Source organism: Equus asinus, chromosome 29, assembly GCF_041296235.1.
Source record: "Equus asinus isolate D_3611 breed Donkey chromosome 29, EquAss-T2T_v2, whole genome shotgun sequence".
Lineage (NCBI taxonomy): Eukaryota > Metazoa > Chordata > Mammalia > Perissodactyla > Equidae > Equus > Equus asinus.
In genome coordinates this window covers 23,262,043-23,281,380 of record NC_091818.1, presented here as the reverse complement: position 1 = coordinate 23,281,380, position 19,338 = coordinate 23,262,043, and the positions used below count along the sequence as shown (strand labels likewise).

At 38.0% G+C, this 19,338-nt stretch overlaps 1 protein-coding gene across 17 annotated transcripts in view; it reads left to right on the top strand.

Annotated features, from left to right (window-relative positions):
- The first annotated feature begins 5,870 nt into the window (after positions 1 to 5,870).
- MYO3A (myosin IIIA) overlaps positions 5,871 to 19,338 on the top strand; it is a 217,976-nt gene continuing 204,508 nt past the window's right edge. For all 17 annotated transcript variants that reach the window (XR_011499336.1, XR_011499334.1, XR_011499333.1 and 14 more), the window contains exons 1-2: positions 5,871 to 6,006; positions 6,860 to 6,939. The gene's annotated coding sequence lies outside the window, so the exon portion shown is untranslated. The remainder of the gene's footprint in view (positions 6,007 to 6,859; positions 6,940 to 19,338) is intronic.

Sequence of the window (19,338 nt, the reverse complement as noted above, 5' to 3'; positions counted from 1 at the left end):
TTTATAAACATATGCAAGTCAAATCTTGGACTCCTTTTGCCTGAATAGATGTAATTAAAATGATAGCTTTGATGTACTTGAACCAGCAGGATGCCTATGTAAATGTATACAGTCCTTAGAGCTTGGAAAATGACAGCAAAGGGGGGCAACCAGCCAAAAGTGCCCAAAACAATGATCAAGAAAGCACCTGGGCCACCTTTTCGAACAAGTTAAGAATCCAGACAATAAGTTAGATGATTTAGATAAGGTAGTGGTGAAAGAATGTGTTGTCTCAACTACCTAAGTATCATTTATATTAGTAATCTTATATTAGTAATCTTCCACTTAGTTATGGAGTTATGGGTCATAGAGAAGGCAATTCTGCAAACATTTGCAGGCATATATGACACAGATGGGTTTCAAATTCAATGCCTAGGACCGTTCTAGCATGTAGAAGCACTCAGAGAATATTTATTGAGTGATGAGTAAAGACTGAAGGGATGGAAGTCCTCAAAAGTGCCTACTGTATCCATCCTGCTGATTCTGGCAAATGCTCTTCCATAGGAAAGGAACAGTCAAGAGTATCACAACTGAGATTTTAACAGTACAGGAAGTACAGGGGAGAGTGGGCATTCAGTTTGGATAGAGGAGTGAGAGAAAGGTCCCGAGAAAGACTTATCACACCAAGGTCTAACTAATTTGAAGCAGCATGATTTCATCCTTGATACCTCTGTGAGGATCAAATTCTAATTTGAACATTTACAGAGGTGGTAGCCTTCAGAATTTATGATCTTAGAGAGGCGAGGACTTTCATAAGATTGTGGCCTTTGAGAAGACATTATTGAGTCTGCGTTTCAGTTTCCTTATTAGTAAATAAAGACATCTACCTTACAGCTATTTCCATTAGAGAGGAACGTAATGCGTATAAAATGAAATAATGCACTTGAAGAAAGTTTGCACATTTAAAAGAGAGAGAGAACTGTCAGAGAGACCTACAGACTATTTACTATATTTTCTTGCCTGAGTCACCACACAGGTCTATTATCAATGAAAGCAGTCTTCCTACAAAGGGCTGGAGTAATATATCCAGTGATTTCACTTATTGTAAAGTTGAAAGGGCAAGGCAGGGGCAAACATCAGGAAAAAGCTGGAAAACTCTAGGATGGTGAAAGTCTAAATTAAGGCAATACCAGTGGAATAGAGATAAGGATACACCTGAGAACTAATGTCATTGGGCTGCAGTTCACCTACAAATACTGCAGGCTGGAGTTTCCGAGGCTCAGAGAGCAGGAATGAGCTTCTGTGGCTCTCTTGGATCTTTCCACCAGTTGTGCTGGGCTCACCTACAAGGTGCTGATAGCTTACAAGGAGGGGTCGGCTTCTGGCAAGTCCATTCAATTCTCTGCTTTCTTTTTGCCTAGCACTGGTTGGCTGAATTAAAATTGGAATGAGAGCTAAGAGGCCTGGATTTATCCTTCAATTCTGTTTAACAGTAATAAAGATGACATTCCACTTTGAGCCTCGGCTCCTTGTGTCTCATTTCCAATTTGGTAGAAACGAATTGAGGATGTGTGTGTGATTAACTCCCCTAAACCTCTGGCAGAGAAGGTGAGCATCTCCTGGATAAGATTATAGGAAAAAATAACAGTAGAAAAAAATCAGAGGCAGAGAACTAGACCAGTAACAGGAGCTTGTGAGCAGAACAATGCGATACAGGAAACAAGGGAAAAGCAAAACCTGCCTTTTCTGGAGCTATAAACGATATGAACCTATTCTAAAAGAAAGAGTCTTTGAACGTTCTAAAAAAGCTGTATCTTATGCCTGTAATCATTTGTACTTCAGACTCAACATATAAAATTTGGAATCGTTTCTATCCAACACCCACATCTCCTGTATTTCTGTTTGGTTTCTGGGACCACAGTTCTCTAACTAGTTCAGTAACCAGAATACGAGTGGGTCTGCATGAGTCACCTCGAGGCCACACTTAGCACATCCTCTTATCTCCAACCCACTGCCTGATCCCTCCAGTAGCTTTTACTGAAGGTTTCCTGGAGAGTGGTGGAGAAGGTTCCATCCCCTCACCCTCCAGCAAAACCTAATCAAATGACTCCTGGGCCTCTGAGTTCTTTCCCCAGAGTCTTTTCTCAAACTGTTCAATTCTACTCAGCAAAACAAAGCCCTCAATTAACCAGATCCAACTTTCCTAGAAAACAATTCCGCAACCATTTGTTATCACTCAAGCACTCTCCTTGGGGGGGTGGGGGGGGGGGGTGACAGTGTGTGTGTCCAAGTGTGCTTATCAAGGTATTTCTTCATCACAACAGATCTCTTGAGGGGGCAGGAGGAAGGAGGAGGCTACTGTTAACACAGATAAGATTCCTTTCCTGTCATCACACCCGAGGCAAAATCTCAGTCATTCTTAACTCCTTTGTCTCTCTTCCACATTCAGTTACCAAATCTGCCCATCAAAAATCCTTAGTAGCCCTCAGAGTCACCTCTTCCTCTCTGTTTCCAATATCAGATTGTGGTATTCATTGCCAAAATTTAAAAAAATAACAACTTCCTATGGTCAAATCCATCTATACTCTTTGGCTGGGTAGGCGGGGTTTTTTGACCAAGCTCTGCCATTTTGCACCTTTGTCTCCCATGCCTCCCCAGCCATATTCAAGCATCTTCTTTTCCCCCAGATCTCTGTATTTCTGCAATGCTGCTCTGTCTGTTGGATATGACCTTCTCTCTCCTGTCTACCTAGTGAGCTCCTATGCAAGCTTATGCCTCAAACCAAATATCTCCTCCAAGAAGCCTTCCCTGACTACCACTGTCTTTTCCTTGCTCTTATTTAACCAGGCCCACAAAGAATTATCAACTTTCTCCTTTGTGCTCCCACAGCCTCCTGCCCATCCCTCTGTTGTAGCCCGTATCATTTCCATCCAGTGTTCTTTATCCATTAAAGTCCTGGTGTTTTTCCTACCAATTTCAATGCAGTCTTTCAAATAGATTAAAGATATGAATCCTATTCCATCTTACACCTATTTCCTCCAGAGTGTTTCCCTTTTCATGTTTGTTGATTTTTCTTTGCTTGGCTTGATGTTTTTAAGGGACATACCAGATTTTTTAGTTAAATTTACCAATTATTTTCCTATGTGATTGCTTTTAAATATAAACTATTTTCCCACCCAGATATTTGATTGATATTAATTTTAATTTTATCTAGACTTCTGGTTTGACCTTCTAAATTCATCTTTTTAATCCTTATGGTATTTATCTTGTCCATGATGTGACACAGGGATCTAATTATATATTTTCCTGAAAGCTAACCAAGAGTCCTAAAATCATTTACTGAATAAACTTTTTCTCCTACATTGCTTTTTATGGCTTTGTATCATCTGTTAAATTCTTATATCTGTTAGTAAGTTGCTTATTTAGTCAGTTTCTTTTGAGAAAGAAAAAAATTGCTCAGACTGAGAAAGTAAAAATCTGCCTGGCTATTCATCAGGCTGGTATAGCCAGCTGCAAGATGAACAGGAAACCCTATTTCTTCCAAGGGCGTGCTGCAGCTGTAAAGTGTCATGACAGTCATCTTCTCTGAGTGACTGCTGCTTTCTTACTCACTGGAAAATCTTATTCTCTAAAATCATAGACTATCAGGAAATTTGGTTTTTGAAATTATATCAGTAAGAACGAAACATCCCAGTCTTGCTTGGGGGTGCTAACTCTCTCTGACCTGGAGAAGGGGCCTTCATTTGCAACTCGGGGCGGAGCTTCAGATAAGCTGTTTCTGAGTAGACATTTATCCAAGGAAACGGGAGCTTGGGTTCATTTTGCAGTCCAAACCTCATGTGGACCCCTTTACTCCCAGCCTTGCTCTGCTCTGAGCCTGTCAAAGTTTGGTCTCATGGTTTCACTGGTGGGCAGTCTCCGCTATTGCAATGAGTCATAAACCTGACTGTGGGACTGTGGGTTTTGTCCTTAACTGTCTTAGGCTGACTGGACTGGATACACTGTTCTATTCTTGTGTTACTGCCGTACTCTTAATTATTATTGTTTAATAATATTTTTTTTATTGTTATCGAAAGGTTCTCAAACCCTGTGTACACTTTTAAAAATCACTGAGGACACCCAAGAGCTTTTGTTTATGTGTTATATCTATTGACATTTACCATATTAGAAATTAAAACTGAGAAATTTAAAAGTATAGTTACTTTAAAATTAATTTTAAAGCATTAGTAAACTCATTATATGTTAACATAAATAATATTTTTATGGAAAGTAACTATATTTTTCAAAACAAAAGAAACTTAGTGGGAGAAATGGCATTGTTTTACATCCTTGCAAATTTCTTTAATGTCTGGCATAACAGAAGACACGTCGGCTCTGCATTCAATGTAGTGATATCACATACTATGTAGTCATGGGAAAACTTCACTGTGTCCTTGTGAAAGAATGGGAGGGAAAAAGGAAGTGGAAAGAACAAGCCTTAACATTATTATGAAAGCACTTTGATCCTATGAACCCCTTGAAAGGGTTTCTGGAACCCTAGAAACCCCCAGACCCCAGTCTGAGAACCAGTGGTTTTAGCTATTCTAGCACGTGTAATTTCTCTGATGAATTCTAGAATATTTTTGTCTCTTAACTTGGGAGGTAGTAATTACATATTTAAAATGTTGTCTTCTTACTTAAGGATATCCTATGTCTCTCCAATTAATAAAATAATTTATAAATAACTTCTCAATAGTCCTGCATTTTTCTTTTTCAGATCTCCCACATCTCTCATTCCTAGTTATTTCATGTTCTTTCTTGCTATTATGAATGGGACTCATTTTTTCCATTGTATTTTAATTGGTTGTTGTTGGATTATTTCTTGCATGTGGCCACTTAGTTACTCTTTATTAATTCTTATGTTAAGTAGTACATTTGATATAATGTTTTTTAAAGAAGTAACTTGAAATTTTGAATGTGTTTATATGTTAGCATTGATACGATATTCTCAATATTCTGAGATAGCATTTATCAGATGATACATAAGATATTCTGAGAAAAATCCACTGTTGAATTTCTAGATTGCAAAGAAATTTATGAGGAAAGATCTTGAATACGCTGAATGCTTTTTTGGCATCTGTTCAAATGATCATGTTTTTTCTTAAGACAGATGCATTGATTAGGACTACATGACCTCTATTTGGTCTGTTCTAGAATTCTCATTTAGACATCATGAATGACAGATCCATTTGAATTAGTAACAGAATCAAGGACATTTTGATTGTGGTTCTCACCTTTTGAAGGGGAGAAAGGGATAACTATGCCCACAATGTCCCTTGAAGCTGTTTAGGGGGATCCGGCCAGCCTGGATCTAACCGGTGAGTCCCGTCAGGACACAGGGGGGACAGGAGTGGCCAGCAGGGGACCAGCTAGAGGGCTGGTAATTAACAGGCGTCCTCCAGAAGGCAGACGTTCCTGCCTTGACTTCAGCCTGAGCCCCAACTTCCTTAAACCGCCTCAATGAGCTGTATCTGGGGGCGATCTCTAATCACTTTCCCTCTCTGATCTAAGACCAGTGCTTATTTTCAGCGTCGGAGCCTGCCGGCCACGAGACGATATCCTCGTGGCACGAGCCCCAAGTAGTTCGGGGGAATTTTTGGGGGGAAGACACCGCGCATTAAAAGGAGGTGAATTTGCTCCAGGAAACGGCCTGTTCCAGAAGGTTCCAGGGATCGAGAGGCGCTCCGGCCCGGCGCCCTCGCGGAGCCGCGGCGCGCATGGCGGGCCTCCCCTCTCGGCCGTCACGGAGGGGAGACTCTTCCGCCCGGGCCAGGACAGGGGTCGCTAGGCAGATCGGGCCCCTCGGGGCGCCCTCGGCCCAGGTCGCCCCGGCCTGCTCCTCCCGCCCACCTCCGGCCCGCCCCCGGCAGGCGGCCGCGTCCCACCCCCGCGCCCGGCCACCTCCCCCTCGGGCCGCCCCGCCCGCCGCGGAGCGCCGGCCACCAGCGTCCGGGAGGGCAGGAAGGAGGCGCCCGACTGCCGGCCCAGGTAGGGGTCCGGGCGGCGCGGGCCTGCAAGGGGCGCGGAAGGCAGCCTGCGCGGTGCTGGGAGCGGCACCACTTCCCGGGATCCCGGGACGTGAGGGGCCCTGGAGGGGGACGCCAGGGGGGGACTCGGGGGCCCGCGCCCGCTCCCGGCGCGCCGGGGAGCACCTGTGGCCCGCGCTGCGCCGGGTCACCCCGCGGGAACTCTTCCGCAGGGATGATTTTTTTGGAGCAGGTCGGTGGAGCTGGGGTCCTCGCAACTCCAAGCGCATCTGTCCAGTTTCCTTTTTAAGGAGAGAGAGGGAGCAGACAAGATCCTTGTGATCATTCTTGAGAAACAGACAGATCCTCCCAGAAAGTCTGTCACTTCAGCTTGCTCACCAACAGCCCTGTTCTGCTCTCTGGTAGTTTCTGTTGGCACCTGGCTAAAATTTTCCTAAGAGAAATTTTAAAACATTTAAAAATTTTATTATTAGGGTGGTAATTGAATGTAAGCCTTGAAATAGCCGTTGTAATGGCACTAAAATAAAAAAAAAAAAAGATTTCGAGAACCCAAAGCATCTTCGCGGGTTTTGTTGTTGTTTCTGCAGTTTTCTTGGTCATTGTATGGGTGGTCTTCAAGCCCCTTAAACATTTTTATAATTCACCTTATCCGATAACTTTAGAGTTGTTTTATGCCGGCACAGAAAATGAGCCGCTTTGTGTTCCATGTTAGTTGTGTAAAAATGCTAAAACTGAGGGATAAGGTAAAGTCTTGCCTACTCCTTATATGCTTGTAAGTTAACTTTGGATTACTTTCCCCGGATCCCGGACGCGTCTCCCTGTAACACCGTGACTTTTTTTGTTGTGTGTTCCAGGCCCAGGATCTCAGCTGCAGCCTGAACCCTTACTCTGATATCTGAGCATTATTATGCATTATTTTGAAGCGTTGCTAAAGGTAGGTGATAAAGTTGACAAGTTTTCTGGATTTGCTGAGCCTAAATGCCAAGTTTTGACAAATGAGAGTGCAGGTTATTCATGCCATATTGATTTTTATTATGTTATAAAAGATAATTGTAAAATGGGAAAATTGAGAGATGTATAAGCTTTCAAAGATAACTTGTTTATGAATATATGGATGTGATGTCTAGCACGTGAAAAATTACTCTCATTTGTCTTAGTCCTTCTTTATTATTGTTGGGAATGAAAAGAGGGCAAAGTAAAAAAGATTCAGTTTGGTGATCTTTAGTACTGGCTTAGTGTATCCATTAGCGGAGATTTTGGTCACATCCCATAATAGGATAGCATCATCCTGTGCTTCCTTTTTCAACTGTATCTTTACAGCCTGATTTTTTTGTGCAAACATTCTTTGAAAAATAATTTTTATTTGTCATGCCTGAAATGTTTGAAGGTCCATTAGTTGCTACGAATAGTTTGATAAATAAATATTTGAAAGTGCCAATATACTTTACAATGTATAGTTCTTTTATGTAAATTATGTTATAAAGTTTTGATGTAAAATGTTTATTTTAATAGTTTATGCAATGTCAGTACTCTAAACCATTCATTTCCAACTTCTTTTTTACAAACAAGGATCCTTTCATTCCATGGATGGGTAATTTGAAAGATTGTGTCTAACAAACAAACTCCCTTTCCTTGGGAATGAGAAGCAGACTCAGTTATCCATTCGTGGGCAAATAGAAGATTTCCATTAAGCTTTCAAACTAGTTCACAGAAGACCCCTTACCACTTTGGGGACACATAGGGAATCAGGAACCTTAAGCTGGGAAGCATTACTCTTTTGAACTGAAATCGTCTATCATTGAACACCAAATTTCTACCATGCACTTTGACCTGGTTTGTTTCTTGACTCTACCGTTTACCAGCATTATGACCTTAAAACTCTCTAATCCTCAGTCCTCTTTTCTGAAAATAGGGGTTACGGTAGTGCCTTTCTGGAAGGTTTCTTATGAGTATTAGATGACATAGTGCGTGTAAAACTATAAGCACAGTAGGTACCTGGCATATGATTAACAGAAAAATGCTAGCCACCCTTATACATCTTTCCTGATGTCTGACGGTGGTTAAACCATGCAAATACGTTTACGTTTATTCGCCGTTTCTTGACAAAGAACACAAAACCTCATGTAGAAGTCATCCCCTGATAGCATAAAGGCTGAATTTGGCCTTCAGATATGTTTATTTGGGTCGGCTCAGGACTTTAAAGTAATTGAATAATTTAAAATTGCTTACCAATGTTTTAAAATTAATAAGTTTTACGTCAATTCCCAGAGTCCTGGCTTCTCCTGAAAAACTAGAGGACCAGGCAAGGCGGCCTTGCAGCTGGCAGCAGCTGAGGCCAGGATGTGGTTGCCCACTGTGGATGGCACATGCACTCTCCACTTGGCCACGGCACCTCCACTCCCTGCTTCTATTTCATCCAGGCCTGCTTCACTCATGTTTTTACCTCCCTCGCGGTGTTGGCATTTCCATTTGTGTTTTCTGACTCAAAAAATATCCCCTTTAATTTGAACAGGTAATTGTGTGGCTGAAACTATAACCCAACTTTCATCCTTAAAAAAGCAGAGTAATCCTGTATTAAAATTTACAAAGCATTTCCTCATAAAACTCTTTTGATATTTATGTCAACTCCGAGAATTCGTTCAGACATGCATTATTATTCCATTTTCCTGCTGTGGATGTGGAAGCTTATAGGTTTGTATAAAACTTAAAATAGTGTTCTGATGCTTAAAGTGTTTTGGTTCTCGCTAATGCCACTTTTTAAAGATGGAGACATTTTCTCGGAAATGATAGTCTTTCTTTTGGTTCTGGCATTTGTTTTAAGCAAATTCTATTATCCCCATAATTACAAAATGAGAAAATGAGTGGTAGAACCCGGAATACATGCGTAGAAATACGTAAGGAGACCTTTTTTCCCTCTCCACAGAACATTTTTAAGCAAATTGAAAGGAAGAAAACATTGATTATGGCTCATTCAGAACAAACCATACATATAACTGGTCAAGATCTGTTTTAAACCATACTGTATAGTCTGTGTTACTGGAAAGCCGGAAGGGGTATTTGTCCAGTTTATCGTGGTCTATAGTTAAGCCAGACCAGGGATTTCTGTGAGTCTGTGTTTTTAAGTTCTGTGAGAAATGAGATACCCAGAACTTGTTTGGTGATACAGTTTGATGATTCTAGAAAGTTGTTTTATATGTCAAACTTACTTTTTCGTAAGCTTCTTTTACCAGGAAGGCTTTATTACTTTCATAATCATACCAGGGGGATAAAGTGTACAAGAAATTACAATCGGGGTAGTGCATTTGTGGGTGTAGTAACTGTGTGTGATCCTCACGATATGTGACTGTGTGTGAGAAGTTCAAGCCAGCTGTGCAGAGGGTTGGGGGCAGCATTTAGGCAAAGACAACAGGAGGTTCTGCAGCAGAAGAAAGCTTACAGTCTGCTAAGAGCTGCCAGAAAGCAGCTGAGGAGGCAGTCACCGTGAGTGGGGAGAAGAGACGATGAATTGAGGGAGGACATGGTAAGAGTGTGGATTTTGAAGGATTTTTAGCAGGAAAATAATGTGATGTGATTTCTGTGTTGAGATCATTCTGGCAGCTCTGTGGAGAGACACAAGTTCTGTAGCTGACGTGCTGACATTCCAGTATGTCCCTTCCACCGTAGGCAGGAGCTTCTTGTGAATCTACTTTAGTGTTATGTGACGCAGTTTAAGCAGCCTGGCAGAAGTGGGTGCATAAAGGGAAGGATCTTTGAATAATATGCTACAGAAAATATATGACGAATTGTTTTTTAAAGTGAGCATCACGGTATTCAAATATTGCTTGGTTTTGAGTAGAGCTATCTGCTATTTTCTTAGTGTTCTATACCATGGGCAAATTGTGCTTTCATTGAGAAGTGGTGTTCTCTCCGTGTGTTTTGGAAAAGTTGACAATTAAGCTCATAAATATTTGTGTTATTTTAGAAAGGAAACTGTGCTCATGTTCATTTATGAAATAGTTATCACCAAATTGGGTTCTAAGCCCTTCCACAGATAAATTTGGTCATTACATCCAAAGTATTATAAGATACTTGGAGAGTGATTTTCCGGTATTAACTTACATACTCTTCTTAGAGATTATATGAGTTAAGAATTAAGTGTTAGGAGTTAGAGTGTGAAGGCCCATTAATTCAAACATTCCAAGAAAAATAACTTTTCTATTTTTTCTTTCTATACTATTATTTTTAGGAAATTGTCCATTTAAACTCAGGTTTTAAGCTTATTGATTTGCAATTATATCCTTTTATGATATTTTTAAACCCCTCCTGTAATTTGTCTTTTTATCTTTAATATTGCTCGTCTGTACCTTCTCTCTTGGTTTTTTTTTTTTTATCAGTCTTGACAGGGGTTTGTCTACCTTTTAAAAATTCTCTTTTTTAAAAAATTCTCTTTGGAGAGCTATTATATTTATCAATCTTTAATCAGTCTTATTCTTTCTCTATGGTGTCTGTCTTTATTTTCTATTCTTTTTTCCTACATTTTTTGGTTTTATTCTTTAATTATATAATTTTTTGCCATTCTTCCTGTCTAATATAAAATTCGAGGCTATGTGTTTTCCTCTGTGTACTCCTGTGGCTGCACCCATAAATCTTGGTGAGTAGTATTTCCATTATTATTCAGTTCTAAGTCTGTTTTTAAATTGTCGTTATGGTTCCTCTTTGACTCTTGAGTGGTTTAGTGGTGCCTTTTTAAGTGTCTAATTGTATAGATTTTTTAAAAATTTATCTTTTGTTGTTGATTTCTTACTTAATTACATTGCAGTCATATGTGCTCAGGAAGAATATATATTCATTTTTGGATACAGGATTTCATGTATATTCCAGTATATCCATTAAATTTTCCTTGTTAATTGTGTTTTTATAATTTTATTTATCCAGAAGAACTTTTTTGTTCACTTGATCCAAAAATCATAGAGAAGGTATGTTAAAATCTCCCACTAAAATTGTGCATTAAAAATTTTTTCTTCGTATTTAAATTTGTCCTTATATTTCTTTCAGTTCTTATTTTATATATTTTGGGGTTTTGTTTTGGGATTTTAGATTTTCTAGGTGAATTAAGCCTGTGATTATTATGTGAGCTTCCTAACCTCTAATAAATATTTTTGACTTAAAGTATATTTTTGTCTGATGTTAATCTAACCACATCACTTTCTTTTGTTGAGTATTTACCAATGCTACCACTATTTTATTTCCAATCTATTTCTGTCTATAGCTTATGTGAATCTCTTGCAAACAGCCTATAGCTACTAATTTCTGTCTTTTCACTCATGAGTTTGGTCCATTTATAATTATTGTGATTCTTGGTATAATTAGTTTCACAGGGTTATTTTATGCTATTTCTCCTGCTTTTTCTATGCTTTCTTTATTCTTTTTTCCTGAGTTTTTTGATTGAATGAGTTGGTTATTGTCAGTTTTTTTCCTCTAATATTTTGGAAGCTATACAAGGTATTTCGAGGTTCTTGGTGTTTAAAGTATTTGACATGTATATTTATCTTAAAGTATAAAGTTGTTATTTTAACTGCCTCTTTAACTGTATAAGGAAGTTGAGAACATTTTAAATCCTATTACTCCACTTTTGGTTATTATTGTTCATTATTGCCTATTATTATTTCTTACAGTGTTAGTTTAGATTTACATAAGTGTGTAACGATTTCTTTGGTGTTTTGGCAATTTAGACCTTCTTTATGGGATCATTTTCATTCTTGAAAGATATCCTTTAGAAGTGCTCTTTCTCAGGGGTCGTTGTTGTTAAACTCAATTTTTTTCAGTGAAAAATATGTTTACTTTGCCTTTGATCTTGAAAGATACTTTTGTGGGTACTTTTGTTTATTTTTTTTATTTTGTGGGTATTTTGTTTACATGGGGAATTAGTTACAAATGTTTTAGAATATCTGAAAGCTGAACAGGATAGTGAGGCAACCTAAAAGTTAGCAATAGCGAAAAACAGTTATCACTCCTTGGGCTGCAGGGTTAAAGTAAGGAATAGTCTTACCAGAGCCCAGAAGCTGAGGCTACCTAGAACCTTGGCAAGTTCTGCCCTACAGAAACAAGGACCATGGGGGAGACACAGCCACTGATGGAGGCACCACAAAACCCAGAGAAAGCAGGGGAGAAGTATCCTGGTCTCTCCTTTCCTCCTACCATCCAGTCTCCTGCCTGGGACTCTCACTGACAGAATCCAGCAGAGGAGGAAGCAGATGGGACAAGGAGTGTGGGAAACACAGTTTGGGGATATCAGCCCCCAAGATTCGTGTGTGGATCTGAAAACAAGCAGACCATTCCATTCTCCTTTCCATGTCTTTCAATTTTGCTTTCCTGTTTTTCTCGTTACTTTGTTTCCCTGTATGACACTCTGAGTAATATTTTTATTGTGGCTAAATGTACATTACATAAAATTTACCATTTTAACCGTTTTTAAATGTGCAGTTTGGTGGCATTAAGTACATTCACATTGTGGTGCAGTGATACCCACTGTCCATCTCCGGAACTTTTTATCTTCCCAAACTGAAACTGTAGCTGTTAAACAATAATTCTCATTTCCCTTCTCCCCAGCTCGTAGCAACCACACTTCTACTTTCTGTCTCTGAATTTGACAATTCTAGGTAGTGTATATAAATGAAATCCTACAATATTTGCCTTTTTGTGACTGGCTTTTTTCGCTAAACATAATGTCTTCTAGGCTCATCCATGTTGTAGTATGTGTCAGAATTTCCTTCCCTTGTAAGGCTGAGTAACATTTCATAGGATGTCTTTCCATTTCTTTGTGTCTTTAATTTCTTTCAGCAATGTTTTGTAGTTTTACTATACGGGTCTCTCACCTCCTGGGTTAAATTTATTCTTAAGTGGGTTTTTTGGGTACTATTGTAAATAGGATTATTAATTTTAACTTTATAATTAAATTAACAAATATACTAAAATAATTAATCTAATAATCTAATAAATCTAATGATAAAATCTAATTATTAATCTTAATTTCCTTTTTGGATTCATTGTTAGTGTATAGAAACGCAACTGATTTTTTGTGTGTTGGTTTTGCGTTCTGTAACTTTCCTTAATTCATTTATTAGTTCTAACAGTCTTTTTTTGTGGATTCTTTAGGGTTTTCTACATATAAGATCAAGTTATCTGTAAATAGAATTAATTCTATTCTTCCTTTCCAATTTGGATCCCTTTTTTTTCTTGACTGCTTGTTCTGACTGAGATTTCCAGTTCTATGTTGAATAGAAGTGGCAAAAGTAGGCATTCTTGCCTGATTCCTGATCTTAGAGGAAAGACTTTCGGTTGTCCACCAAAGAGTATGATGTTAGCTGTGGGTTTTCCATATATGACCTTTATTATTTTTTTTGAGGAAGATTAGCCCTGAGCTAACATCTACTCCCAATCCTCTTTTTGCTGATGAAGACTGGCCTTGAGCTAACATCCGTGCCCATCTTCTTCTACTTTATATGTGGAATGCCTACCACAGCATGGCTTCCCAAGCGGTGCCATGTCCATACCTGGGATTCAGGCCAGTGAACCCCAGGCCACTGAAGCGGAATGTGAGCACTTAATTGCTGCGCCACCGGGCCAGCCCCTCCCTCTATTCTTAGTTTGACTGTTTTTCCAATCTTGAAAGGGTGTTGAATTTTATCAGTTTTTTTCTGCATCAATTTAGATGGTCATGTGTCTTTTTTCCCTTCAGTTTGTTATTGGAGTGTGTTACATTGATTGATTTTCATATATGGAACCATATATGGAATCATCTTGCATTCCAGGAATAAATCTTACTTGGTCATTGTATATGTTCCTTTTAATACGCTGTTGAATTCAGTGTGCTGGTGTATTTTTTTGTGTGAGGATTTTTGTGTCAATGGTTAGAGGAATATTTGTTTGCAGTTTCTTTTCTTGTAATGTCATTGTTGCTTTGGTGTCAGGGTAATGCTATCCTCATAGAATGAGTTAGGAGCTGTTCCCTCCTCTTAAATTTTTGGAAGAGTTTGAGAAGGATTGGTGTTAATTCTTCTCTAAATGTTTGGTAGAATTCACCACTGAAATGATCTGGTTCTTGGCTTTTTATTGTTGTTGAGAGGTTTTTGATTCCTGATTCAATTTCCTTACTAATTATAGGTCTATTTAGGTTTTTTATTTCTTCATGATTCAGTCTTGGTAGGTTGTGTGTTTCTAAGAATTTGTCTGTTTCATTTAGTTTATCCGTTATGTTGACATACAGTTGTTCACAGTACTGTTCTTCAATCCTTCCTATTTCTATGAAATCAGTATTAATGTCCCTTCTTTCATTTCTGGTCTTAGTTATCTATGCCTTCTCCGTCTCTCTTTTTGTTAAGTCAGTCTACCTAAAGGTTTGTCAGTTTGTCTATCTCTTGAAAAACCAACTCTTAGTTTTGTTGATTTTCTCTATTGTTTTTCTGTTCTCTACCTTATTTATCTCTGCTCTAATCTTTATTATTTTCTTCCTTTTACTACTTTTGGGTTCAATTTGTTCCTCATATTCTAATTGTAGTTTTAGTGTATAAAGTTAGGTTATTGATTTGGGATTTTTCTTCTTTTTTATTGTGAGTTTTTACAGCTGTAAAGTTGCCTCTTAGTGCTGCTTTGCTGCATCCCATAGGTTTTGTTATGTTGTACTTTCATTTTCACTTGTTTCAAAATATTTTCTAATTCTCCTTGTGATTCCTTGTGTGACTCATTGGTTGTTTAAGAGTGTGTTGTTCAATTTCCACGTTTGTGGATTTTCCAATTTTCCTTCTGCTATTGATTTCTAGTTTCATTCTATTTTGATTGGAAAAGATACTTTGTATGTTTTCAGTCTTTTTAAATTTATTCCGACTTGTTTTGTGGCCTAATATGTGGTTTATCCTGGAGAATGTTCCATGTACACTTGAGAAAAATGTGTGTTCTGCTGTTGTTGAGTGGTCTCTTCTGTATATGTCTTTTAGATCCAGTTGATCTATAGTGTTATTCAAGTGCTGTATTTCTTCATTGATCTCTGTCTCATTGTTCTATTGTTCTGTTATTGAAGGTGGGGTATTAAAGTCTCCTACTGTTGTTGTAGAGCTGTCTGTTTTTCCCTTCAATTCTGTCAGTGTGTGCTCCATAGATTTTGGAGCTCTGATGTTTTGTGCCTATATATTTATAATTGTTATATCATCTTGGAGAATTGATCCTTTTATCATTATATAATGTCTAGCATCCTTTCATTTCAACCTGAAGGACTCTCTTAAGCAGTTTTTGTAGGACAGATCTAGTTGTAAAGAACTCCCTCAGCTTTTGTTTATTTGTCAGTATGTTAATTTCTCCCTCATTTTTGAAGGACAGTTTTGCCATATATAAAATTCTCAATTGACAAAGTTTTCTTTCAGCACATTAAATATAGTATCCCATGGCCTTCTGGCTTACAAAGTTTCTGCTGAGAAATCTTATTGAAGATCCCTTGGAAATGATGGAAAAGATGGAAATCACTTTTCACTTGCTGCTTTCAAGATTCCTTCTTTGTCTTTTGACAGCTTGATTATAATGTGTCTTGGTATGGGTTTCTTTGGATTTTTCCTTACAGTTTATTGAGGCTTTTGTGTTTGCAGATCCGTGTATACGGATTTCTACATCCATATCTTTCCTGAAATTTGTGATGTTTTCAGCCATTATTTCTTCAGATAAGCTCTCTGCCCCTTTCTCACTCTTTTTCTTCTTCTAGGACTCTTATAATGCTTATATTCATCCTCTTTGTGGTATCCCATAAGCTGCTTAGGCTCTGTTCACTTTTCTTTGTTCTTTTTTTTTTTTGAGGAAGATTAGCCCTGAGCTAACATCCATTGCAAATCCTCCTCCTTTTGCTGAGGAAGATTGGCCCTGAGCTAGCATCCTTGCCCGTCTTCCTCTACTTTATATGTAGGACGCCTGCAACAGCATGGCTTGATAAGTGGTGCGTAGGTCCATGCCTGGGATCTGAACTGGTGAACCCTGGGCCACTGAAGTGGAGCATGTGAACTTAAGTGCTGTGCCACCAGGCTGGCCCCTGTTCTTTTTTTGTTTTGCTTCTCATACTCCATAATTTCAAATGACTTATCTTCAAGTTCACTGATTTTCTTCTGCCTGTTGAAGTCTGCTAGTGAACCCCTCTAGGGAATTTTTCAATTCAATTATTTTATTTTTCATATCCAGAATTTCTGCTTGGTTCTTTTTTATAGTTTCTATGTTTGTAGATACTCTCAAGTGTTCTCTTTATTTCTATTCTCTGAAAAAAAAACATAAGACTGCATTATTTCTTTCTTAAATATTGGATAGAATTTATTGGTAAAGCCATCTGAAAACTTCCTGTTTACTGTTTTCTATTCATTTCTAATATTCAGCAAATACTTATAGAGTACCTCCTCTGTGCCAGTCATGGTTTTAGAGTCTTTGGGATGCATTAATGAATAACCTGGATAAAAATTTCAGCTTTCATTAGGCCTACATTCTAGTAGCATAGAAAAACAATAAATAAAATGTAATAAACAGGAAATGGTGTAGTGTGTTAGGCAGTAATAAGTGCTATGAAAATAGAGCAGGGTAAGAGAGACCAGGAGCTGGGAGGTAGAATAGGGTGGAGGAGGACAGGTTGAGATTTTACTTAGGATGGTCAGGGTAGGCCTTCTTGAGAAGGTGATGGCTGATCTAAGACTTGAAGGAAGTAAGGGAGTAGGCCATGTGGATGTCTGGAGAAGGAGCATTCCATGCAGAGGGAAGAGACAGCCCACAGGGAGAACATCCCTGCTGTGTTTTAGAATGAGTGTGAAGGCACTCTGGTTATTTTAGTAAAGAAATGTTAAGTGCAGATTTACAAAAGCAGTCAGAATAATTGCTGAGATGAATGTTAAGATCCTGCAGCAAGATAAATTTTTCGTTGTATTATGTTCTTTCTTCTATCATGAAAAACACCCCAACATGGGGCCAGCCCCATGGCATAGTGGTTAAGTCTGGCTCACTCTGCTTCTGCAGCCTCTGTTCACAGGTTCAGATCCTTGGTGTGGACATACATCACTCATCAAGCCATGCTGTGGCAGTGACCCACATACAAAATAGAGGAAGACTGGCATAGGTGTTAGCTCAGGGCTTATCTTCCTAAAGCAAAAAAAAAGAAGATTGCCAACAGATGTTAGCTCAGAGTGAATCTTCCTCACCAAAAAACAAAAAACAACCACAACAACAAAAAGAAAACCCCCAACAGCAATATATAATAAATCAATTAAGAAAGTTGCTTCTTCATTTTTAAAATGTGGCTTTGTAAGAACCTTTTCAGAATTATGGTAAATACATATCTCAAAATACAGTGAGTATGTATGCCAAAAATAATTCTTCATTACATGATCATATAATTAAAAACTTAACTACACATTTTAGTTGTATGAGCTAGAGAATTATTTTTTATTCTGTGGGTGCTAAAGGACTAGAAAAAATATGAACATTTGTTGTTATGTAGAATGCAATTTTTTGTAATCATTAAATAATTAGTTGTTTACTAACTGCGACATTTTAGTATATTCTTAAAGAATTATCAACTGTGTAGTGGAATCAGTATTGTTAGGAGTCGAAGACTTGCTTCTATTCTAATTCTTGAAATTCTTTAATGTTAAATTTTGAGGAAGTCATTTTACGTTCTATTTTACTTACTTCTTGGGAGTTTTGTTTGTTTTAAATGGGCTTTGACTAGGTGTATTCTGTTTCTCAAATGTCTGTGCTTTTGTCATTCTGTGATTATCATTATATAATGTTTTCTGATATAGCAATGCACTGCTTTAAATATTTGTCTTATTGAGAACTGTTAAGAAGAAATTAGGGGTTGGCCCCATGGCCAAGTGGTTAAGTTCGCGCGCTCTGCTTTGGCGGCCCAGGGTTTCACTGGTTCGAATCCTGGGCATGGACATGGCACCGCTCATGAGGCCATGTTGAGGCAGCAACCCACATGCCACAACTAGAAGGACTCACAACTAAAATATATAGCTATGTACTGGGGGGATTCGGAGAGAAAAAGCAGAAAAAAAATAAGAAATTATATTTTAGAAAATACAATTCCTGTTCATGTTTAATGTCCAGCTCCAATCCTGCTTATTTTCTGTATCTTTTCATGATCACTTTAGAATTAATGCTTCTTCACCTGGGCTACTATTGCACTTTATGCATATTTCTATTATCTATCACTTTTCATAATATGTTATTGTTACCTATTTATTTATCTATCCATGAGTTATATCCCCAGAACTCTAGAACGTATTGTACACATTTGGTGTTCAGACCTTTTTTCAGTTGAATTCTTATGTCTGTTTATTTAAATTCTGATAGTTAATTCCTAATAGTTCATACGGCAGAAATTAAAATTGTGCTCAATAACATTACCACTTGAAAGGCAATATTCCATATAATGAATGTTTCTCCTGGTTGAAAACTCCTATTTCAGGTATTTAACAAGATTTGATTTGGTTTTGGTCTAACTTTTATATGCATGGCATAAATGCTTATTTGCATGACTCAAGTAGGTAGATTTAAGAAGTAGTTATCTTGTCACTGATTATGAAATCACTAAAGTGGATGATTATTACTGATTACCTCCTACTTGTTCCTTTGCATTTTGGATCAAAGGCACAAATTTCATAAAGATTAAGTATTCTAAGAAATATTCATAAGTATGTTTTTATGTAGTGATGTAATTTTCAGCAGGCATTCATAGCCATTTACTAGATTATGTGTCCTTAAGTATAATGAATCGGCATAGGATCCGTGTTTTGTTTAGATTTTCAAATTCTTTTCAGCTGTCCCTAATCCTTATTTCTCTCCTTCATTTAAGAAATTTTTTTGAAGAAGCATATTGATTCATTTATTCAACAGCTATATATTTAATATCTACTATGTGACAAGTACAGAGTTAGACATTATTATGTTTAGATTGTAAGTGAACAAGGTAAATAAGGTCTCTCTGCCATCAGAATTAACAAATAAACAAACATTTGCTTATTTAGCCAACACTTACTGGTTGCCTACAATATGCTGCGCACAAAGTCTGTACCCTCTTGTAGCTTACATTATAATGGAGGAATGAAACACATAGGGAGGGCGAACATAGCTTGGTCAAGGATGGCCTTTCTGAGAAAGTGTTGTCTGAGCCAAGATCTGAAGGCTAAGAAGGAACCAAAGAGAAAGACTAATTGAGGCCAAACAGCAATTACCAATGATAGAGGATGAGAATGAACTCATTATGTTTGATCCACATTGATTTGTACTTTTTGAGATGAGAAGATTGAGTTTATTGTTATTTCAATTTTTTCAA